Source organism: Bombina bombina, chromosome 2 (genome assembly GCF_027579735.1).
Source record: "Bombina bombina isolate aBomBom1 chromosome 2, aBomBom1.pri, whole genome shotgun sequence".
Lineage (NCBI taxonomy): Eukaryota > Metazoa > Chordata > Amphibia > Anura > Bombinatoridae > Bombina > Bombina bombina.
The window spans coordinates 826,974,489-826,993,078 of NC_069500.1; the positions used below are offsets into that span (position 1 = coordinate 826,974,489).

The 18,590-nt window shown below is 38.5% G+C and overlaps 1 protein-coding gene across 1 annotated transcript in view; it reads left to right on the forward strand.

Annotated features, from left to right (window-relative positions):
- Nucleotides 1-2,908: 2,908 nt before the first annotated feature.
- MEX3D (mex-3 RNA binding family member D) overlaps nucleotides 2,909-18,590 on the forward strand; it is a 52,028-nt gene continuing 36,346 nt past the window's right edge. Inside the window, exon 1 of the mRNA XM_053703103.1 lies at nucleotides 2,909-4,021. The gene's annotated coding sequence lies outside the window, so the exon portion shown is untranslated. The remainder of the gene's footprint in view (nucleotides 4,022-18,590) is intronic.

Consider the following 18,590-nt stretch of genomic DNA (forward strand, 5'->3'; position numbering starts at 1 on the left):
TCTCCCCAACTGTGCAAAACATCACGCCGTCAGTTACAGCCCTGGCACTCTCAGCAAACACGCTATTTGCAAAAATGCTCCTGTACTGCTGAGCGTGCCTGGAGAAAAACTCATTCTGAACCTGACTTCATCCACTATAAGTTTATTCTTCGTTCATACACTTCTGCCCTTCATTTAGCCAAGCAAAACCTACTTATCTTCACTCATATCTACTCTTTCCTCAAACACGCAAACAATTCTTCTTTCACCTTTAACTCTCTCCTGTACCCACCGGCTCCACCCCCCCGTCTCTGTCTTTATTGCTGCAAGACCTGGCAGACTACTTTTTAAACAAAACATGTAGTATCCAAAACAACATCCCAACACCAACCTGTAATCTTACAACAACAGGCCCAGGTACTCCCTTACCACCCCTCTGCATTTTTCCATCCAGGCACTGAGAATGAAGTCTCTTCGGTACTATCTTTCTCACGCGTCACTACCTGCCCGCTCGACCATATCCTTCCCATTATAATACCCTCCCTGACTGTCCATCCTCACTCCTGCTCTCACTCCACATCTTCAACCTATCTCCTCTCTACCAGTTCATTGCCATCTTCTTTCAAACATGCAAAGATCACTCCCATACTCAAAAAACCCTCCCTTAACCCTAATTCTCCTGAAAGCTACCGCCCCATATCACTGCTTCCACTAACATCAAAACTCCTTGGAAAACTAGTTTACAATCGTCTAACCCCACTTCTGCCACCAACTCCTTGCTTGACCCAATCTGGATTCACTCTTAGTTCTTTCTCACAGGTCTTTTCTGTGTCTATTTGCTGGTGACTTCCTCCTCTCGAATGCCTCTGTCTGTTGGAGTACCTCAAGGGATCTGTTCTGGGTCCTCTACTCGTTCTCCATTTATACTTCTTCACTGGTATACTTATCAACAGTTTATGGCTTCAAATATCACCTCTATGCTGATGACACCCAGATCTACCTCTCTAACCCTCGCTTTTCTCTCTCTCCTCTGTCCTTTCTCATGTCAGCGACTGCTTATCTGGTATTTCTTCCTGAATGGCCTCTTACCACCTAAAGATTAACATGTGCAAGGACTGAGCTCCTTCTAATCCCCCCCCCCCCCCAAGCTCTACGCCAACTTTTGACTTTTCTATCTCTGTCGACGGCATCACCATCTCCCCATCGCCCCAAGTCCGCTGCCTCAGAGTTTACACTTGACTCAAATCTATCCTTGGTCCCCACACTCCAATCGCTTTCTCCATCCTGTCGCAACCACCTATGCAATATTCCAACATTCACCCTTTTCTGAACGCTAACACCACAAAGCAAATAATCCACTCCCTTGTATTTCCCGATTTGACTACTGCAAATAACTGTACTTACTGGCTTTCCTCTTTCTCGCCTCTCAGCCCTTCAATCCATCCTAAAATGCCTCCTGCAGGCTAATCCACCCTTCTTGTTGCTCTGTATCTGCTGCACCTCTCTGCGAGTCCCTTTATTGGCTCCCCATTCACAGCAGAATTAAATTCAAAATGATCACCCTTACATACAAAGCTCTCACCAACGCCGCTCCCCACTACCTATCCTCTCTAATCAACCAGTATACTCCAGTCCGCCCACTAAAATCCAATAATGACCTGCTCCTGGCATATTTGACTATCACCTCTTCCCATGCTAGACTGCAAGACTTCTGTTGTGCAGCACCTACCTCCTGGAACACTCGCCCTCATCGTGTCAGGCTTTCCCCTAATCTTTCTTCTTTTAAATGCTCCCTGAAGACTTTTTGTTCAGGAGAAGCCTACCACCCAACGTCAGTAATAAAATAATTTCAATTACCTAACATCTTACTCAATCTCGCAGTCCTCACCTCCTGTTTCTCAACCTCCTACCCTTTTAGATTGTAAGTTCCCACAGGAATAGGGCCCTTAATTCATCCTGTTGGTGTTTGTAAAATTTTGTCCTGTTTCTTACAAGTTTTATATCATTGTTTTATTTAAATAAAATGTACCCATGGACAGTGCTGCGGAATATGTTGGGGCGCTTTATAAATAAAGTATAATAAAAAATAAGCTTAGGAGCCAGGCCCATTTTTGGTTCAGCACCTGGGTTGTGCTTGCTGATTGGTGCTAAATGTAGCCACCGAATAAGTAAGCGCTATCCAGGGTGCTGAACCCAAAATTCTTAGCATAGACTCCTGCTTTTTCAACTAAAGATAGAAAGAGAACAAATAAAATGTTATAATAGTTGTAAATTAGAAAGGTTGCTTAAAACTGCATACTCTATCTGAATCAATGAAATAAACATTTGAGTACCCTTATAAGGGTGTAAGTAACTGTATATGATTAACATATTACACGACTCTGTACCTGTCTGTCTAAATTAGTAGGGTACTACGTTACTCATGCTGCTGCTGTTATTATTATTGTGGATTTTATCCCTCCCCCCGGCTCTCCCGGTGCTTCTATTGGCTGGAAGGAAACTAAATCCATCCCTTAAGCGTGGTTTCTAACCAATACGCCTACATCTCTTCTATTGTTAGATTTGGTGACGTCATTCGCCGGCCGGCTTTGCCGGTGCGGCTCTGGCCCATGCCCCTCTGGGTAAATATACGTCACAATGAGGGTGTTTTCAAAAGGCAAAGTAGACGGATCATCTTGGTGGGTGTAAACTGTTGTTGACTGACAATGTTTCGTCCCCACGCTGCCAGACTATGTTTGCCAATAACACTCAAAGGAATCGGGCCTTCTCTAAGGACTCGCCCCACCGGCCTTTCTTTTTATCCAATCACAATGCAGACGGGTCAAGACGTGTTTCCGTAGGTGGGGGCGGGGTTTGGGAGAAGTGATCGCGCACGTAAACGACAAAAAAGAAAAGCAGAAAAAGGGGGCGGCCTTCGGGAGCGCGCTTAGCTCGTGTACGAGCGGCGGAGGCAGTTGCAGTATGCAGGAGCCCCGGGGGGGAGGAGGAGCCCGGTGATGAGGGCCCCCGGGGGCCACACGGAGGCGTGGGCACACAGGACGATCCAGACCCCCGGGGGCGATATGAAGATACCCGGGAGCAAGATACACTTATATGGCCTAGTCCTCAGAAGCCATCTCCTGGTCTGGCCCAGCAGGACTTCAATCATATCCAGGTATTCAAAGAGCCAAATCGGGATGAACTGCAGCCAAATCTAGACCAGGGCCCCCAGGAGTCATACAGCATCCAAGACCCCACAGGAATATGTATCCAGGGATTCCCAAGAGCCAAACGGTGTCCGAAAACTACTGTGGGACCTGCCATACCAAGGACCATCAGGAGCCATGTATTGTCCTGCACTTCCAGGACGCAATATGTATCCAGGGAAACAAGTCATATCCAGGTCCAACAAGATCTTACTCTGAGTTCCCCTCGAGTCAACTTATCACAGTTATCATAATTCAACAGTTGATGTGAAAATCCAATCCAACGACAGATCCTCTAGAGCACCATCTAAAAGCAACTGAAAGTAAACCAGTACTTTATAGGTTTTTGTCCACAGATATCTCACCAAGACCTGATTCTTCAAGAGCCAACCTCATAGCTTGTGTCCCTCACGAGTTCTCTCACGATCAAGACTCTCATATATTACATTACAGATCCTATAGGGACTACGCCCCTTTTGGGGTCCTCAGCATCCATCTGTCCTCATGTGCCCTCAAGAGCCCTCTCATAATATACCTCGATTTTCAGATTTCTCTACAGAATACAGCTGGTACTCTTGAATGTCCCTCTCATAGTCTACAGGAGCCACTGGATGAAGATGACTTTTCCACTTTTGGTAGATCCCTCTCTCAGCTCTGGGGCTGCAAGATCACGATGAGGAGGCTGATTCTGGGGAGAGAGTATCAGGACCACCTAGTCCTGAGGCCAGGGGATATTTTCGGAGCTGTCACTGCAGAACATCTTCTTGGGCTTGGGCTCCGGAGAAGAGGTGTCAACATGACTGAAGGTGGTGCCAGTACCCAGTTCTGAACATGTGCTGAGATTGTTGGAAGACAGGGTGGGTATATAATATGTGTATATATATATATATATATATAATATATATTAATATTCATAATCTATTTTAATGAATGGATTCCATGTATAAAATGCCCTTCTTTAAACATTCTTTAAATTTGTTTTAGGGGAAAAAATATCACTATTTCCATGCTCAACCTTAGGGGGTGGCAAGAGGGGGACAAATTTCTCCCTCTTGAATTTAGCTCTTTATATCAAATTCTCTTTTATATCTCTCCAAGGGAACAATTTTATGCAAATGCTCACAACTTTCTCTCTGATGAATTAGGTTGAGGTTTATTAATTCCTTGAGAGTGTTTGCACAAGGTAGTACGGGTGGATCAAATTAAGTTCTGGTCTTTGTTAAAGGAATGTAAAGCCAAAATTAGAACTCGTTTACACTGTATTTAAAATTCAGTTAGTAGCATTTTTTGCATAATATTTTCACTTACAAAAAATGCTTCCTTTAAAATGTATCACAACACATTACCTGCTGCTTATATGCCAGTAAGCCACATGCATGTACATATGCTTACCCTTTATGTCCTGCTTGTAACAATATCATTGGCAACTCTGAGGTTATTGTCAGTATAGGGTGTGCATTGCACAGGGTTTACTGTTGTATCTGTGTCAGGTTATGTGCAGTTTAAAAGTTTGTCACTAAAGGAATAGTCTAGTCAAAATTAAACGTATGTTTCAGATAGAGCATGCAATTTTAGGCAACTTTCTTATTTACGCCTATAATCCTTTATTTGTTCTCTTGCTATCTTTATTTTGAATGTATGCTTAGGAGTCGCCCATTTTTGGTTTAGCACCTGGGTAGTGCTTGCTGATTGGTGGCTACATTCAGACACCAATCAGAAAGTGCTACCCAGGATGAAGAAACTAAAAATGGGGCCGACTCCTATGCTTACATTCTTTTTCAAATTAAGATACCCAAGAGAATGAAGGGCAAATTGATAATGGAGTAAATTAGAAAGTTGCTTAAAATTGACTGCGCTTTCTGATTTATGAAAGTTTAATTTTGACTAGACTATTCCTTTTAAAGGTACATGAAACCCAACATTTTAATTTCATGAGTCAGAAAGAGCATTTGATTTTAAAACACTTTTCCAATTTACCTTCTATTTGTCAAATTTGCTTCATCCTCTTGGTATCCTTTGTTGAAGGAGCAGCTTTGCACTCCTGGGAGCTAACGGAACATGTATGGTTAACCAATAAAAATAGGCTTTTGTGTGCAGCCACCAGTCGGCTGCTAGCTCCCAGTAATACATTGCTGCTCCTAGGTCTCCCTTTCAACTAAGGATACCAAGAGAATGAAGCAAATTAGGTAATGGAAGTAAAATGGAAAGTTATTTAAAAATCACACGGCTCTGTCTCTGAATCATGAAAGATAATTTTTGGGTTTTCATGTCTCTTTAAAGGGACATACAAGTGCAAGAAAGAAAATGCTTTAATCTGTTCATTTTGTTATTGCACAATTGCTTGCATATAACTGTGTTTAAAGTAAAGGTAAAGTTTTCCAGTATTCAAGACAACCTAGCATTTATACATTCGACCCTAATCTAGTTGCTTTTTTTTTTTTTTTTTTTTTTTGCTTAATTTTATATTTATCATTAAAAATTATATTTAAAAATCATTGCGGCTTAGCTCCCGACTCCTCCCAAGCCCTACTTCCATCTTATATTTGTGACGTCTGCTCTCTGCATCTATCAAATGCGCGTTCACGTTGCTGTATCTAAATGCGCATGCGCTAATCGCCGATGCTGCAAACCAATGCACATTATACATAATACTTTGAAGCCATACACATGCTGGAGCACGCGTGGTCATAAAGTTCAAGTAAAATTTAATAGCCCATGCACAGATTATTAGAGGGGCGGATGACGTGGAGTGACAGCCCCCTACCGGCCAGTATTTCAGTAGGATTGGGAAACAAAGTGATCAAGACTGAAAAAATAAATAAAAATGACGGGTTGAATTTTTGGACGATTACAAGATGCTTTATAAAGGTGATTACTTGATTGATACGATAATATAATAGAAATGATGAATGAAACTTAAATTTATTTTATAAACAGAATGCTATACTTACACGCTATTTGCGCAACATAAACTGTAATGCTGCTTACTGTTAACATACTGTAAGTAGCCTCACTGTTTATGTTGCGCAAATAGCGTAGCAGTTGCGTGTGCGCAGTTTAACTTCCAGCCTTAGTTCCAAGCACGGGAGCGTGCTGTGATTAACTTACATGGGGCGCATGGTGAGGCTCTGATTGGCTGAAAGAGCTGCCAGTCAAAGAAGCCTAAGGGAAAATCATTCAGAGAGGCTGTATTGAATCAGGTAAAGAAGCCTGACAAAAACGCTCAGTATTAAAAGTAGATTTGACATTGGAACAAAATAAGCATATCAATATGCTAGTCAGGAGAAGAGTTTTCATACTATGTGAAGTTATGGAAGCGAATTTAAAGTGAAAGTTAGGATTGACTTTTGAAACTAATAAAGGGGAGTTTCATTCATGAAGTATAAGATACTTCATGTAGAAAGCTCCTATATTTGTTTTAGCCTATTGCCGTTTTTAGCTGCTATAGCAGTCCACGGCTAAAAAATTTTTTTGCTAAGAGGTGACGTTTTCACCTCTTAGCCAATAGCCGTGCGGTAAATCCGGCTTAGCGCCCATGGGAGCCGTATTTACTACACGGCTATTGGCTTAGAGGTGAAACGTCACCTCTTAGCAAAAAAATTTTTTTAGCCGTGTGCTGCTGTAGCAGCTAAGAACGACGATCAGTTAAAACAAATTAAGGAGCTTTCTACATGAAGTATCTTATATACTTTTTTATTTGTGTCAAAAGTCAATCCTAACGTTTGTAAAACACTAGGATTTACTTTCACTGTAACATCACTTTAAGTAGTGAGACTATTTAAAGGATACATCTATTTGCAATTTACCATATTGCAAAAATGCTACTAACCAAATGTAAAATCCAGTGCTACACTTTTCGTATGTATGTATGTATGTATGTATGTATGTCCTTTTATAAAGACCAGTGAGTGCCTGTGTTCTTGGAGAGGATACGAATTGGCTTGCAGTGCACCTTGGCAGTTGAATTGGTGTAAGATTGTGCTGTCCTCTATTTGGATATATATATATATAATATATATAAAAAAAGGTTTTAACAGTGCCTATACATCCACTATACCTGAAAATGTTGTGAAAAAAATTTAGTCCATGAAAGTCCTATGGATATAGTCGGTAAATGATGAATCGCCAAATATCAGATGATATAAGATAAATTGGTATAAAATACCCTTACCAGATATTACCCCAATCTAATGAGGTAAGTATGCCGCACTGGGGGTATATGTAGGTAGCAAATCTCTTTCCGGATGCCCGTGCGTGTGGCTTTTCTGATTTCGTCTGCCTCCTGGAGTATGTGGGGATGTAGTTCTTGTAATGAATATATCCCACAAGCTTCCTGTGCAGGTGTATATATAGCCTCTTGGAGTGATTCTCTATCCCGGTATAAACTTTCTCCTCCGTAGGGGTACCCAGGGAAACGAGAGCGTATATAGTGTAATACAGCTTTTATTATAACTTAAGCAGATAAAATACAGCACACATTAAACTCACATTTATAACCCTCAAACACAATGAGGTATGTTCACAGCATGTAAGACCATTGATGGTCTCTCCAAGTATGTGTGAGATGGGATTCCCAGATAGGATTATAGGAGTATAAGGTGAGCAATGTCTGTGAAATGGCCACACAGGGCAAACAGATAACAATAAAAGAGTCTTGTATAAAAAGTGCTAGCTTACTAGCTAAACAACAATAAAACAAATGGTAAATGAGAGCTAAAATATGGATACCCTGACGCGTTTCAAAGGTTTTTTTAGTGTATCCTTCTTCAGAGGGATTGAGTGTCCCTTTAAGGGAAAAACAATTTTATAGTATACTGTCCCTTTAAAGGGATACTAGACCCAATTTTTTTCTTTCGTGATTCAGATAGAGCATGTGATTTAAGCAACTTTCTAATTTACTCCTATTTTTTATTTTTTCTCTTAAAATCTTTATTTGAAAAGCAGGAATGTAAGCTTAGGAGCCGGTCCATTTTTGGTTCAGCACTTGGGTTGCGCTTGCTGATTGGTGGCTAAACTTTTTAACATTTTATTATGTAACATAGCCACCAATCGGCAAGGTCAACCCAGTTTCTGATCCAAAAATGGGCCAGCTCCCTAGGTTAGTTTCCTGCTTTTTACAAATAAAGATAGCAAGAATACGAAAAACAATTTGTAATAGGAGTAAATTAGAAAGCTGCTTAAGATTGCATTATCTATCTGAATTGTGAAATAAAAAAATTGGGTTTAGTATCCCTTTAATGCTAAAACCCTTTTTCAAAATCAAGCGAACCTGCCAATTCACACCAAATTTACTTAAAAATCAGGAAGATGATTTCAAAATCAAGCAGTCTGGTTGATATACTTGAGCTGATGCATAAAATATTGCAGGAAAATGTACAGCGCTGCAATATTTCATACAGCCATAATGGCTTGGAAAGCTATTCACAAAGCAAGCAAGAATACAAACTTGCTTGATTTCTCACTGCAAATCTTCACCACCACCACCACCTTGCTGGTAAGCATTGCAGACGAAAGTACTTGTTTATGTGTAATACATCATTTTATTTTTGGTCCAATTAAATATTTTATAATTTTTTGCCTCTCAGCACACACAAGACCAAAAATACTGAAAATTAGAGACATAATAAAAAAAAAAGTAACAGATAAACCCGCCAGAAAATAAAAGCACCCCAATTTAAATGCTCGAAAACCGATTGAGTTTAATCAAACAGTGCTTAAAAAGTCACTGCATTGTCTTTAAAAAAAAAAAAATATATATATATATAAAATCTCTCTATCTCAATATTGGCAAAATACCTGCATTTATTTTTGAATATGCGTCAAGTTACGATGCATATTAAAGCGGACCTGCTTGAAAATACTTGACATGTCTTTTTTGAATAGTGGCCTAAATGTCATTAGTATTATCCTCAATGTATAGTGTATATATTTACTCACTTGGCATCTTTTGTATAACTGCCATATTCAGTAGCATTGACTAATATTTAAAGGGGCGTTCTTATGGGGGGGGGGGGGAATGGCACGCTATGTCGACCCAGCTGTGGGACTACTGCTGATGAATGGTCAGTGGCAGATTACACTTGGAATAAAGAATGCCCAGGTGATACTTTTAACTAAGTGTTAAATCCATTTGCAGAGGTTAAACGCATACATTTGCAGGGTCACTATTGTTAAAATTACAAGCTCCAATTAATTTGAGCATGTTGTTTTGGCATTTAATGCAGAGCTCAACAATTTTGTTAAAAATCTAGGAGCCAGCCCATAATATTAGGAGCCAGAAACATTTGGCCATTACTATGATATACACGCATATATTAAATAATAACACAATAAAAGTAGGATTTGTATGTCACAGCTGCAAGACCAAGAAAGGATCCAGACACAAGATAGATTAGTTGTGGCTTGTGGCGGCTGGTAGGGGGGAAATGGTGGTAGAAATATTCTGGGAACCAGATATCTCAGAAGGTATAATGTCTCTTTGAAAGCACTACCCTTGGGCTTCTAAAAAGACGAGATATTTTTCTCCATTCCTATAGCATCATTTCTGTATTTTACTCCGTTATTTTAGCACTGTAGCAATGTAGAGTGACAATCATTATTTAAAACTATTGAACTAACTGAAGTGCAGAGAAAAATCTATAACATTAAGTCAGTGATTTTCTGATTTGACATAAAAATAAAACCAATTGCAGAATACATAGGAGCAAAATACTTATTTTGAAATGTCAGTCTTGTGCCAAAATAACGCAGGCTATATGTGCATTTGTGCTAATTCATTCCAAGTGCAAATGTGTTCAGAGAGATGTGTGATGGGTCACGCAGGGACATTCACTCCAGTAGCAGTATTCACAGCCATTATAATACCACAACTACTATTTTGCTACGGCAACAGTTTTGCTACAAACACTGGCCACAGTGATGTGTAGCAAAGGGGCAAACTCCTGTTAACCTTAGTCCTAGCTGTCACCAGGCTCTCTTTAAAGCAGGGGTCTGCAACCGTGGGCCCCCAGATGTTTTGGAACTACATTTCCCATGATGCTGAGACACTCTTTAGGCTGTCTGAGCATCATGGGAAATGTAGTTCCAAAACATCTGGGGACCCAAGGTTGCTGACCCCTGCTTTAAAGGACCAGTAAATACAGTAGATTTGCATAATCAACAGATGTGTGATAAAAAGACAATACAATAACACTTAGTCTGAACTTCAGATAAGTAGTAGATTTTTTTTCTGACAAATTTCAGTTATGTCTATTTCCAATCCCCCTGTATCATGTGACAGCCATCAGCCAATCACAAATGCATATACGTGTATTCTGTGAATTCTTGCACATGCTCAGTAGGAGCTGGAGGATCAAAAAGTGTTGATATAAAGACATGTGCAAATTTTGTTAAAGGATCGCTCAATGCAGTAGAATTACATAATTAACAAGTGCGTAATAAAAAGACAATGCAATATAACACTCTGAATTTCAAATAAGCAGTAGATATTTTTTTTTTCTAACAAATTTATTTTTTCTCTCATATTCTGGCCCCCTTGTATCATGTGGCAGACACCTGCCAATCACAGACTAGTATACATATACCCTGTGAGCTTCTGCACATGCTCAGTAGGATCTTGTTCTCCAGAAAGTGTGAATATTAAAAAAAAAAAAAACTGAACAAAATTTTATAATGAAAGTAAATTGGAAAGTGTCTTAAAACTGCTCTTACTGAATTATACAAGTTTTTGTTTTGACTTGAGTGTCCCTTTATTAGTAGTAAATTGGAAAGTTGTTTAAAATTGCATGTTCTATCTGAATCATGAAAGTTTAATTTTGACTTGAGTGTCATCAGCACCATTCTTACACTGGTATGTCACTGGCAATAGGATCCTTTAAGAGTAAAACTTGCCGCCTGCAACATACTAGCTACAAGAATGTTGTAGGCAACCTCATGGGAGGATGGAGTGTGTCATCGAGCTGCTATTACTAGATTTACAGTGTTCTTCACTAGTATTAAAGGGGCATTAAACTGCTGGGCACAACTATAATTGAATGATTACTGCTCACTATGGTATTGTTTTTTTCCTTCTGCATGAAACTTTCTTCAAAGCCTCTCTCTCTTATTTTAGCACCTTAAAGGTGCCAGATGCTGTTGCTCTGTCTCTTTATACTGGGTGCCCCCATCTTGGAGCTTGGGTATTCTTACAACCTATGACAGAAGCAGCAGATATTACTGGCTTTTATTTTTACAACTGCATCACATGCTCCAGGCGAGAGTGCAGAATACAGAGCAGGCGCTTTACATTTTGCAGCATCTGCATTCTTCCATACCTTTTCGGAACTGAACACAATAACTTTAAAACGGTGTTAAATGCAAAAATGTGAAATTGGCGGTCTGTTTGATGCATGCCAACCCTGAGCAATTTCTAAAACTGCTAGAAAGCCAGCAACATCACTGGTCTGTAAATGTGTGCGCCGGTTCTGTTACAGGTCGTAAGGATATGTGCGCTTCAAGATGGAGGTACAAACAGGCAGAGCTTCAGCTTTAAAGGGACATGAAACTCAAAAATGTTCTTTTGTGATTCAGACAGAACATACCATTTTTAAAAAAGGTTTCCAATTTACTTCTAGTATTAAATTTACTTCACTCCCATGATATTCTGTGTTAGAGATACGTAGGTAAGTATTTGGAGCTCTACAGGGAAGTTAATGGTGCCGTCGTCTAGTGCTCTTGCAAATGGATAACATTTTTCCAAAACTGCTATCATATAGCGCCAGAAATGGGCTGGCTCCTAAGCCTATATCCCTGCTATTCAACAGAAGATACCAAGAGAACGAAGCAAAAATTAATAATAGAAGTAAATTAGAAAGTTTGTTTAAAATGACATGCTCTATCTGCATCATGAAAGAAAAAAAATTGGGTTTCTTATCCATTCAAGGTGAAGCTTTGACCTTTTTATTGCGTTAAAACAGCTTTACCGAGAGCTGCAGGCACAGGAATATATAAAATAACACGGAGAGCATTAACAATTCTATTATAGTTGTGCTAAGACGTTTAATGCAGAATGTCTGAGGTTAGCAATGGGCATTATAATTCCTAAATAGGTGTGGTCACAGCAGTGTTATGCAGTAAAGAAAATTATTAGCATACACAAACAAAACATTGTTCCTAATGTAGTAAAGGCAATGAATTTGCTTTTACAAAATAATAGCCAGTATGTCTTGGTGGCAGGGCCTGCTCAAGGTATCGTGCTGCTGGGGCTGACAATAAATTGACAGTCTCTATCTGCAATCTAAACCCTAGCTTAGTAATCAGTCTTAAAAATATTCAGCTGATTGAAGTATCATGATAGAATGCTGATATCCAGCTGATGGACCACCGTGGCCGGACTTATTATCCAACGGATAATATTCTGACAGACAAGTGGCCGTCTGATAACAGTCCGGCCACGAGATAGATTTGATAGATAAATTTGGTAGATTACACAGACAGAGAACTACAAGACGTGCGGAGGGGGACCCTTGGTTAGGTACCCAGAGACGCTTGCAGCGCCCGAGACTCTGATTAGAACAGGGCACTCTGTAGCGTATCTGCCCTCGGCCAAACTCAGAAAATGCTACTGCATTTTGTCCATCGGCATTCTGTCCGAGAACCATGGACCCCATATGAGAGTAATTTCTTTTAAAAACGCCCGTACATAATATGCTTTTCCCTAAGTGGCACACCTGTCAATTTCCACCTAGTCCAATTATAGACCCAACCATGCTTTTAGGAAAAACAGATGCCTCTTTCTTTATGATGATACAGTGTACAACATGTCAAGCCGTCAACTACTCCTGGGGTAGTATTCTACATATATAAGCCACTGTTTTACATATACACATACCAATGTTGATTTGGTAAATGTTTAGTGGCAAAATGGTTCTGTGTATGTTACAATTGTAATAACTTTTTTTTTTATTCTGCCCCAGAAGAGGAGATCAGATAAGAACAGGGATTTTAAACTAGGAAAACCCGCAACAATGTTTACACTTGTTCCTTCAATATTTACATAGCTTAAAAGGATGTGAAACCCACATTTTTTTTTCTTTCATAATTCAGATAGAGCATGCGATTTTAAAGGGACAATCAAGTCCAATAAAATAACCTCATGTTTCAAATAGGGCATGTAATTTTACTTTGTTCTTTTGGTATTCTTAGTTGATAACTAAACCTAGGAAGGCTCATATAATTTTTAAGCCCTTGAAGGCCGCCTTTTATCACATGCTTTTTTTATTTGCTTTTCACAACAGGGGAGAGCTAGTTCATGTGAGCCATATAGATAACATTGTGATCATGCCCGTGGCTTGTCGCAGACATTGCACTAATTGGCTAAAATAAAAGTCAATAAATAAATAGTCATGTGATAAGGGGCTGTCAGACTATGCTTAGATACAAGTTAATCACAGAGGTAAAAAGTGTATTAATATAACTGTTGGTTATGCAAAACTGGGGAATGGGTAATAAAGGGATTATCTATCTTTTAAAACAACAAAAATTCTGGTGTTGACTGTCTCTTTAAGCAACTTTCTAATTTACTCATTTTATCACATCACATTACATTTAGCCACCAATCAGCAAGCGCTACCCATGTGCTGAAATAAAAATGGGCCGTCTCTTCGGCTTACATTCCTGCCTTTCAAATAAAGATACTAAGAGAACAATGAAACATTGATAATAGGAGCAAATTAGAAAGTTGCGTGCTCTATCTGAATCATAAAAGGAAAAATGTGTGTTTCATATCCCTTTTTAAACAATTTTAGAAATGCATTTGCTATTTATTTTTTTTCTCTCAATGTAATCTTTGCTTTGAATACATTGCCATGTTCAGCATTTTTTTAAATGTTTATTGTCCCTTTAAACATGCACAGTTCTGTTTAGGAGCTGCATTGGATTGAGCTGGACATACCAATTGTTGGCTTTGTCCTGCTCATGGCTAGCTTGGTTCTTGCTGTACTTTAAAGGGAGATGAAAGTCACAAATAAACTTTCATGATTCAGATAGAGCATGCAGTTTTAAGACATATTTGTAGGTGTTTAAAACCTAGTTACATGTAACCAACAGTGCAATAATAAAATGCTTTAACAGATTTAAGCATTTTCTTCTTCAAAGGAACTTCAAACTCAACATTTTTCTTTCATGATTTTGATAGAGCATGCCATTTCCTTCTATTATCAAATTTGCTTCGTTCTCTTCAGTGTTCTCCACAGAAGAATTTGCTGGCCGGGTGGCATTATAAAAAAAGCTGGATGGGTCAGTGTAATATTTTCATTTTTTGCTATTCAAAGCATAATTTAAAGGCACATAAAACAGGTTGAGATCTGTGCATATCCTAAAAGGGCTAATTAATTAAAAATAGTTTGCATAAAAAATTGTTTAAAAATTGCTGGCAAGTATTTTAAAATTTTAAAAAATAATCAACATTTATTAAATAGCTAAGCTGCCTGGAGCAGCCAACTCCACCCCCCTTATCAGTGTTTAGATACTGGCCAAGCTAATGCAGAAACCAAATCGTGCTGGTTTGGCATTGCCTGATGTTAGGTTATACAATATTGCGGCCTTGGTGAAATTTGCTATGGATTGGGTGGCGGAAACCAACTGGCTAGCGGTCAGTCAAGAAGAAGTTTTTTATACTCGTCCATTCGCGCTCAGAGCTCTGTTACACTGTAACACCAGACAGCTTCCATCTAACATCAGTAGAATGTTATCTTTTAAAAATGTTGTCACTGCATGGCAGAAGTTCTGCATTTGTCTAGGATTAGATCCTTCTGTTTCGGAATATCTTCCTATCCAGGGAAATCCTAATTTTATTCCTGGTCTATACCACAAGGTATTTAAATCTTGGGTAAATAAGGGGCTGACGCTTGTCAAGCAATTGCTGGGGGTTGACAATCTGATCCAGACAGCAGAATTTCTCTTTCAGTCTTATGATCTTCCCAGGTCTGATCTGTTTGCCTGTTTCCAGATTCGCCACTATGTGCGTGAGCAGAATTGGGAGAGTAGCATGTCGATAGCATGGTCCGATATCAGAACTTTAATTAAGAAATTTAGCACTGGAATCTCTATCTCTCTAATGTATGACATTATGCTTTCTAAGCAAAGTGATAAGTACTTGCAGAGCATAAGTAATTGGTTGTTTCCGGTCATTCCGGATATGGAGGATAATCCAGAGCTTCAATATGCTGTATAAGTGTAGGGTCTCGATGTCCTGGAAGGAATCGCACGTGAAGCTCTTGAATAATTTTTATATGCATCTGCTTAAAGGGACACTGAACCCAAATTTTTTCTTTCATGATTCAGATAGAGCATGCACTTTTAAGCAACTTTCTAATTTACTTCTATTATCAATTAATTTTCCTTCTCTTGCTATCTTTATTTGAAAAAGAAGGCATCTAAGCTAAAGAGCCAGCAAATGTTTGGTTTCAGAACCATGGACAGCACTGGTTTATTGGTGCTGTCCAATCAGCAAGGACAACCCAGGTTGTTCACCAAAAATGGGCCGGCATCTAAACTTACATTCTTGCTTTTCAAATAAACATACCAAGAGAATGAAGAAAAATTGATAATAGGAGTAAATTAGAAAGTTGCTTAAAATGACATACTCTATCTGAATCACAAAAGAAAAAATTTGAGTACAGTGCCCCTTTAAATTACAAAAATTCTCTGTCCCTGGACTAAATAATTGCCCTAGATGTTCGAACTCAAGGGCTGATTTATTCCATATGTTTTGGTTCTGTCCCAAAATCAATCAGTTGTGGCATAAAGTGTGTTTTTGGTTTAATTCATTATATGATGTAAATTTTATTTTTACATTACAGGATGTGATGTTATTAATTACAGAAGTACATAGAAATTTGGCCCATTGGTTTGTATTTTGAATACAATTATATTGGCAGTGCGTCACCTTGTCCTGTTAAATTGGAAAGCAAAGATAGCTCCGAGCCTAGAGAGGTTTTTTAAAGAAATCCAAGGTCAAATTATATTCGAGTCATATCATCTGTTGGATGCCTCCGAGAAGAGAATCAATGAGTTTATGCAGGGATGGTTACCAATTATTTTGTCTTACCCTCCTCGGATACAAAGGCAGATTCTTGCCCCTGTACGATCTGCTGTTAGCTTTGCTGAATTAGTTCTGCTAGGGAAATTTCCGGCATCCTGGATAAATTCGGCTCCATAATCGGGCGTGTATATGGACCAGAGTTTCGGATGGGGAGTCGGTCGTGGGATGGTGTATGGGGGGGGGGGATTCAGGGCTCTTTTTTTTTTTTTTTTCTCTCTTTTTTTTGTTTTCCTCTTCTCTTTTTTTCCCCATCACTACGTTTTATGTTAACTGCTGAAATCAAAATAGGACTTAGTGAGGATTAATCACGCAAATGTTCGTTTTCAGATTGTTGCTGCAGATTGAATATGTATTTGCTTTATTTCTTTGTGTTTGTATATCAGTAAGATTGTAATGTCTTATTTTGTTTAATAAAAAGAAAAAGATTATAAAAAAAAAAATAAAAAAAAATAATTAAAAATAGTTTGCATAAAAAATTGTTTAAAAATTGCTGGCAAGTATTTTAAAATTTTAAAAAATAATCAACATTTATTAAATAGCTAAGCTGCCTGGAGCAGCCAACTCAACCCCCCTTATCAGTGTTTAGATACTGGCATTGTATTGCATCTGAGCCCACAGCTTCTAGGCATGCTCCAGCAGATAATCCCTATGCATTTTTGCATTCTACCAAAAGTACGATAGATATAGATACAGCCAGAGAAGGAAATGTGTGGGGGGAGCTTTACAATTCAGAAGCTAAAAAAAAGGGTTAATGGCGAGGCAATGCAGTATAAATTTGCAGGTAAAGTAGTTTAAGTACATATTATTATATTTTGTCTCTATCCCAACTTGTTTTATGTTTCTTTTAACATAAATGTATTGATGATTTGTGCAATAAAAATTGAACTTTTTTTTTTTTAATATTAGCTAATTTTAGCTTAATATTGGCTAAAATTTGTGCCAGGTGGTCAGTAAAATCAGCCGGGTGGTGCACCCGCTAATAAGGTCCTGGGGAGAGCACTGCTCTTGATATTCTTTGAAGAAGCAGCAATGTGCTATTGGAAGCTAGCTGATCATATTGGGCGAGCCAAGGACAAGAGGCATATATTTGCAGCTACCAATCAGTAGCTAGCTCCCATTAATGCAATGCTGCTATTAAGCCTACCTAGGTATGCTTTTCAGCAAAGGATACCAAGAGAACAGAGCAAATTAGCAAAGTTGTTAAACACTGTGATCTAGATTACAAGTGGAGTGCTAAATTATCGCTCGCCTGCAAACAAACAAATATGTCCTTTTTGCTGGTACGCGATATATAACCAGCCATTACAAGTGGCTGGTTGTTACCGCAAGCTAAAAATTAACCAGAGCCCAGAGGTCAACTCACCTGTAATACCAGCGCACGCTTATATTAAAAAGTGGAGCGCAATATCGCCTAAGCAAAACAGATATTTTGCGCTCCACTTATAATCTGGCCCTGGTATGTTCTATCTGAAATCATGAAAGTTTAATTTTGGCTTTAATGTCCTTTTTATATAATGCGTTCAACTCCTTTGTGTGGATAAAAAAGTAGTAGTGCAAGAATATGCTTATATGTAGCACTTCTTCTTGTGTTATTAGCTTAGTGCAGGAATTCTCAACTAGGGTGTTGGGGCACAATTATTTGTTTTTGTTTTTTGAGAATCAGGGCTTGACACATGAGAGAAACGAACAGTCTATATGCATTATATAGTATGTCGGATGAAATATGTAATTGGATTTGTACTCTTTAAAATGTTTTTAGTAATACAAGTTGTATCATATTACTTATATTTATTTATTACTTATATTCCTTCCAATTATTTTCATTGCTTAGTCAAATTAATGTAACAGGTCTTTGGTGCTATCTTACGAGCAGGCCCATTTTTGATTAAAGGGCCATGATACCCAAATGTTGAAACACGTGAAAGTGATGCAGCATAGCTGTAAAAAGCTGACTAGAAAATATCACTTTTCCACTTTCTGTCACTTTTCCATTTTCTGTCCGTTTGGGACCAAGGCTATTTTTACATTTCTGCTGTGTTTGTGTTTAGCTGTAATTTTCCTCTTACTCATTTACTGTACCCACACATTATATACCGTTTTTCTCGCCATTAAATGGGCTTTCTAAAGATACCATTATTTTCATCATATCTTATAATTTACTATAAAAATTTTTATAAATATGAGGAAAAAATTGAAAAAAACACACTTTTTCTAACTTTGACCCCAAAATCTGTTACACATCTACAACCACCAAAAAACACCCATGCTAAATAGTTTCTAAATTTTGTCCTGGAGTTTAGAAATACCCAATGTAGTACATGTTCTTTGCTTTTTTTGTAAGTTAT